Source organism: Molothrus aeneus, chromosome Z (assembly GCF_037042795.1).
Source record: "Molothrus aeneus isolate 106 chromosome Z, BPBGC_Maene_1.0, whole genome shotgun sequence".
Taxonomy (NCBI): Eukaryota; Metazoa; Chordata; class Aves; order Passeriformes; family Icteridae; genus Molothrus; species Molothrus aeneus.
This window is the reverse complement of record NC_089680.1, coordinates 12,287,591-12,294,776: the sequence shown is the minus strand read 5'-3', so window position 1 is coordinate 12,294,776 and position 7,186 is coordinate 12,287,591.

Here is a 7,186-nt window from a genome sequence, read left to right as displayed (position 1 = left end):
AATTAATGGCTGCTCTATTTACACACTTAGCAACCTCAGCAGGGGAACACATTTCACCCTTGAGATCAACTCTGTCTGAAAGAAAGCAGTTTCCAGAAACACAGTGCTGGAGAGGACCGTAAGTCCAGGCTCATACAGTCACAGACAACAATGTAAAAGAGTTCTTTAGTCCAGAAGGGCCCCCACAAACCACAAAATACTTCCCAACACCCTGTAACAAGCCTACAACCTATGGTGCAAAACACCAAAAGCCACAAAGACTCCAGTATGGCACAGGAAGAGGGAAGGAAAGCTCCAGCTCAGCATCACCACCTTTAGCCTTGACAAAAGCAAAGCCCAGGGGAGAGGAATATTTTTTCAAATTTATCTTTGGTACTGCCTTTTTCATCTGAAGATTGTTTGTCAAAAAAGTTTCCAACATAATTGTCCTGTAAAATGTGCCCAAATAGTATATTTAATTTGGGAGGGACAACTATGTAGTGATGAGTCCCTAAAACTATTTACCTTCTCACTCAGTTTTGTTAACTGCTGCTCTATTTCTTTCTAGAGAGCCAGTGTGTTAGTGATCATTAAATACCCAACATTTGGAGTGTCCTTCCCTGTAAGCAGAAACTGAAAACAGTATTCCTCAGCCTTCTTTGCCAACTGCATTTGTGAAAAACAATCAGAAAAATGTATTCAAGACACAAACCTGTGATTTTCCTTTTTCTATTTTAAATCTCTCAGATTTGGAGTGAAGCCCAGATTTGGATTTTGCCCTCTCAAAATATCTTGTGAGCATCCAGTTGGGTTGGTGGTTGGTTTGTTTCTGTGCTTTCTACACGATAAGTTATATTCATGGTTACATGTAACCTAACACATATTTTCACTGCATTTTCAAAAGGAAGGCCACAACAACAGCAACAAAAGTTTCATTCCAAAGATGTAGAGCCAGCTTGGACTTGGCAGGCAAATGTTGCTTTAAACATGGCTTGACAGACCTCCCAAAACATAATGAATATGGCATCAGAATATGCTGAAATGGGAATTTTGGTTTGTTGCAAAATTAGAGTGTATTATTTTCCTTTCATTGCAGTTTTGCTGTCTAGTATATAGACTATTTTCTTCAAAAACTCAGAATCCTGCTGTTCTCAGTAGGAGTTGCATATTATGGCAGTGCTGTTGGAAGTCTTACTTAGAATGACTGAAATATTTTTGTAGGGTGTCAACTTCCAAGTCATCATTAATGTTTACAGTCTCAATAGAGTTTGCATTGCTATAGTAACTCTTAAAGGAACATTCCTAAAAGAAAACTAAAAGAAAAGGAAGCCACATTTTTACCAAACACTCTTAACATAGGTATTGTTCCTGAAGTATTTCAGTAATTTATATTTTAAACAAATGAGACCCAAAGAGAAAGAGGGCCTCTGGTATTAGCAAATCATTTTTATATACTGCCAAGTGATGGGATGAGACAGAACTTGGATAGATGCCCTCTCTCAAAAAATATAACCTCTGTCTGCTCTGATTGAAGAAAGTATGGGAAAGAGGTTAAGGAAAATGAGGCTTCTTGTCAGCAATTTTTTTTGTATGTGGAATTCTGTGGCTATTATTGCAAAAAAACTTATTCTGCCATGATTTTTCTATTTACCTCTACGCCAATTTATAGAAAACAAAGATGTATTTTAAGTAATCAGTGTCATGCACTGTAGAGAGATCATTGATACAGTAGTTTATGCCCTATCATGTCAATTCCTCAGCATGAGCTAGAGTATATGCAGCAATCATTTTCCCGAGAAGAAGCAAATTGTGCTTAACTCCATACATTTTTATAGTTGTATTTATGTAAAGGAATTTGTTCTACGCTTCTCTAATATCTTACATTACAAAAATCCAACTTATTTTCATAGAGCAATAACCTAGTAATCTGCATTTCTTGGGAAAATCCTAAATTCATTTTGCAAACCATCTGTCTTCTAGCAATGACAGTGTTCTTATCTTCCAGACTGCTTGGAATTCTACAGCTGGGGAGAGGCAACAGGATTTGAATGTTTTCAGGTGTTACAAATCATAATCATCTTATGACATTGCAAATGTTTCTCAACATTTTTATATCAGTTATGACAAAAGGAAGCACAAAGTCTAATTTGACTAGCAAAAAAATCAAACTCTGAAAAACAGCAAGAGAAAGCTTTTTAGAAGAAAAATTTTGCAAACAGGAAGTTTGCAGGAATGAACAAAGTCCAAGAAGTAAGAGTCATATCCTAACACTGATCTTGCAAGTACCCTACAAACTTTACTTAGTTTGAAATTACTAAATGGCTTTGCTCTAGCTTTCCTGCTAGTCTGAGTAAAGCAAAGACAAATTGATGTGGTCAGGGGCCACAAACTAAGCACCAAAACTCCAAGACCTCAGTTGTCTAAGATAAAAACATTTCAGATTAACAGGAATCATAGTCTGTTAAAGCTCACTACCTCAAAGATAAATCATAAGAGACCAGTTCAGGCTTTCAACAGCTAAAATCATTGTTTTTCTCTCAGAGGCGAACATCAAAAACTGAGCTTCCATTTTCTTGTATAGATTAGGAACATATAATAGGGGTTTGCATAATGATTCTCTGTGTCTTTTTCTGTTAACTAAAACCAAAAATATTAACCTTGGGTGAAACACAAACAATTTTGGATGGCAGTAAGGAAGAGCCAATCTGAACAAAATATTATTAGCCAAACTTTGCAAATTTAGGATAAATGAAATGAGCCATAGAATGGAAGGGATGGGTCAGTTTAGATGGTCCCCATATCTGTCTCTCTCTTTGAATTGGAGATGTGTCAGCTCACAAACGCTGGTAAAAAGCTCACATTTGATGAGCTGATGCCTGAGACTGACAAACTAAAAAAGAACAAAAAAGGAAGAAGCAGCAGTTTCGCTGTATTCCTCATGATGTGCTATACAAGGTGGAAAAGGAAGATCCTAAAATAGGAGTTGACAATTAGACAGCAAGGCTACTAGGAAGAAACTATTCTAGAAAATTAGGATCAAGGACAACTGGAAAATCCTAGCTGAAGGTGTAGCTCCAGAGATTTAGAGAAACAAGAACCAAGCAACAAGCAAAGGTAATATGTACTGCCTCATGTGAAAAGTGCAGGGATAGCTCTAAGGAATGCTGAGAAGCAAATGAAGTGAGAAGAAAACCTCAATGAAAAGTAAAGGGCACAAAGAGGACTCATTCTTCTCCACAGACAACATATCATATGACCGACATCTAAATATCATAAATATCCTGTTAATTTTATAGAAGTTATCACTCTGGTACCTTGAGGATGTTGAAATAAATAGTATAGAAGAACAAAATTTAGCCTAGGCACTTTAGGAAACAAGTGAAAGCCTTTGCTCAAGCAGGTTAATTTCAGTACTTTTATAGAAGTTCTTGTGCTCTAATTCTGTTTTGAATGTCAAGTTACTCTGCAACATAAAATACCCCTCTGAACTCCACTCTTTTTAACCTCAGTTAATGAAAGAAATTTACTTGCAAAGAGTTTTTGAATACATAATAGAAATGTTATGTTCTATATTGAGAGGTTCACTAAAAATGTATTTCACTATATTACATGTTTCTGACATAGAGGAACAAGGTACATGGACCAAGAGAAAGAAGATGAGCAGATAAAAACTGTTAAAATCATATCTCTCCAATATGCATATTTGCATATTTTCATCCAAAAGTGTTTTTGAAAGTATTTATGCTACCTTTTGAGTATTCTTACAGAAATATGCCAGGCAGTCCTCAGAGCAGTGTGCTACTTGGGAATGCACTGACTGAATGAGGGTGAAATAACCTACATAGTGAACACCATTTGAGGAAGATTTCTCAAAGTACATGAGCACAGAAAGGCTGTAACCAAAGTAGCTCCTGTATAAACAACAGAAGAAAGAACTACGTGTGTTTCTACTTTTGGATGACTGATCCCAGCAGTGTTGGTTCCTGGCCTTGACTATTTATGAGCTAAACACAAAAATAATGTTACAGTCTCATATAGATTAAGCTAACACTTTCGGACACTAGTTTGTACTTGTTTGGGCTCCTCAGTTACTTACTCATTTACTTGGACAAATTCAGATATGAGGCTCAGTTCCAGGAATTTCAGATAAATTTATTTAATCTCAGACTCCCTTCTGCTCACTTTATGTACTTCATAACTACAAGCTTCAAAAATGCAACAGAACCCATATTCGTAAGGATAGCTACACCCAGTTATGCTACATTAAATAAGATCCTGTGGATTTCAATACATTTTCTAGATTTTCTAAGATCTAAATTGTGTGTAATGGCTTATTTATGCAACTTTCCTTTACAAATCACAAGGGTTGAGAACAAGCTTTCACACTGACATATAGAGACAGGGAATCATACAGCACATCAAAGACAGGTTTCAATTAAATGAAAGGAGTAAGACTTGTTTTGTAAGAGTGGCTTTTAAAACTATCTAAATGATTTAAAATCAAGGCATTTTAACCAGAATTTGCAAACACAGCTAAGAAAGTCAACTGTCAAACTCCATTTAACAGGTTAGGAATAATGAGCCAGATCCTAGAAGAGGCTCACGTGTTTGGATGCTAAATATTATGAAGCCCAAAAGTCAAGCCCCAGCTGTGGACTCAAAAAACAGAGCTAAGATATGTAATACACAAAAACAGAAGGAGCTGCAGCTGGCCAACAGGAAACACTGCCAAGAAGAATGGTCTGAAATTCTCCCTCTCTTTTGGACATAACACCTCTCCAGAGAAGAAGCACACCATAGCCAAGATCCCTTCCTGAAAGCAGGAATGTACGTGCACATGTACTGTCAACCAGGCCACAGATTCTGGCCATGTTTTGTCAAGAGAGAAAGAAGTCACCTCCCACTATTTAAAGAGTAGCCTCGCAGTCGGAGAACATGGCTTAGGTATTGGCCCTTCTTGGTCCTGATGGCTGCCAAACAAAATACTCTGTTTATTTATCTAACCTGGGTCAGGGTAATGCACTCTTTCAAATGAGATAATATTGCCTACCAATGTATTTTCTGCTTGGACAAATTCATGGTCCTGAGGGAAAACATGGCTGCAGATGAGAGGATTTACAAAAAACCGCTGAACAACTCAAAGAGCCTCTTGTTTTGGAAGAGCTGGAGGGCTGCAGCAGTGGCAAGGCATATGCTTCTAGTCCTAAAATTCACCATCTCCTCCTCAAGAATTCCTACCTGAAGCAAGTCAGACAGTAAACTATTGCTGGAAATTATCCACTCTCAGCCACACATCAGTAATCATCAGCTGAGAGAGCTGTTAGCTTCACCTGTTAGTAAATACCACTGAAAGCAATCTAAAATAATTGGGTTTACCTCAGTGGCTAAGGCACAGACTGAGAACAGTTTTTGAGTCTCAACAGCTCTTACACTTCTCCAACTCAATCACTACTGAATTGCTGAACATATTACCAATGAAAATCCCTGTGGCAGTCTGAGTCTGAAACACTCAGATTTGGGCCTCAAGAAGCAAACCTTCAATGAAATAATTATTCAAGTCAATCCTTGATTCCAGGATAAAATATTTTCAAGACAAGTTTGAGGTCTTTTGATGAATCAGCATTTGGGTATTGAGGTTATCAATGTGCATTTCCTGGAGACATGACTAGAGCTGAACTAAAATTAACTATAGATTGTAATTTCAGACTTTAAAACAGCAAGGAAGCTTTTTGCTTCGGATACTCTGTGGACTTTATCTTTAACTGAATTTATAAAAAGAAGTGGTCAGCAAGTCCAAGTCACATGAGAAACTTGGCTGAGAAGTCCAAAGGCTGAAGTACAAATTCTTCCTTCATGTTTCCTTTGTCATACTTCACCTTTTCCAGTTGTCAGCAGTTGAAGCTTCACTGAAAATGTATTTTCTAGAGCAGTTTTCCATTATGTTTTTCTCTCACATATTCCAAAGTGAGAATGCTCTAGTTCATTCCTGTCAGACTTTTTTAATAGTAAGACACAAGTTTGCAAGTTCTCTTACATTCAGTCATTTATTGTGTGTCTGCAATGTCTGTAGCAGTGCAGGAAAGTGTATGGGAGCAGACAGTTTACCTTATGGCAAATTCCAAGGAAGTATTTAAAGTTCAAATGAAATTCCAGCATTCAAAGTGGGAGGTTTAAGGAAAAAAAAGTCCCAGATCTGTCAGTGAAAAGTTTAATTATGGACAAGATGACACACACATAGTAAAGCACACAAAGGCAAAAACATCTCTGTGGAAGCACATTCCAATAAAATCTTAAAAGATTACTTTAATAATAAACCATGCATTCCTGAGCAAGCCATTGCAAGATTAGCTACCAGATTGCTTTGCTGTGAGCAGATTTTTCACAAACTGTTATTGATACCACTTGCGAGGCATTTGTGGAAGCTGATGTCTTCCGAAGGTCTCTGCCCTTCAGTGGGGTTTTTCAAGCTGCTGCCACAGTTTCCACCCAGACTGGAATCCTGGTGATCCTAATGACAGGCTGTGGTTTGGGTAGAGTTAACATCCGGAAAGCTATAGAAAAACTCACTGAGGTGAAGGGTTCCAGCTGCAACTTCAAGATAATTTTAGACCTGCTGAAAAATGGCTTGTGTTTGGGAAGTGCTGAGGCTGATACTGTTCTGTACAAAAAGCAGTTAACTTACACAAAAAAATCCTTATATGGGGGCTGAGCCTATGCCAGCAGTAGTAAAATTGGACACAAAAAATATAAGAAAAAAGTTATAATCTTGGGAAACAGCACTCCCTCTCCACTACAGCCTTTAACTGGTCACTCCTAAAGTCATAACAGCCATGGTGCATTTGGTTTTGGTTTTGCTGTAGAGAAATAGAAATAATTGTACTTTTCATAAAGTATAAAATATGTCCTCATGTAGTGCAGTATAGATGAAATAACTGAATTCCTGTGGGGCTTTCTGCCTGGATTCCTCCTGCATTCAGAAGGCAAGGCAACCCTATGACATATGTTTAATGCAACATTTCTGAATTTTAGCATTTAGCACAACAATGTGGGATGTCAGGGGAGATGTTCTTAGCCAATTAAAAAATATAGTGCATTCCTTCATTTTTTATTTTCCAAGAAAACCATAATTTTTCAAGTTAGTTATTAACCACTTTTTAGTTTAAAAAAAAAGTTTTCCTGTGGGCTGTTAGTGATGTTCCAAGTGCTG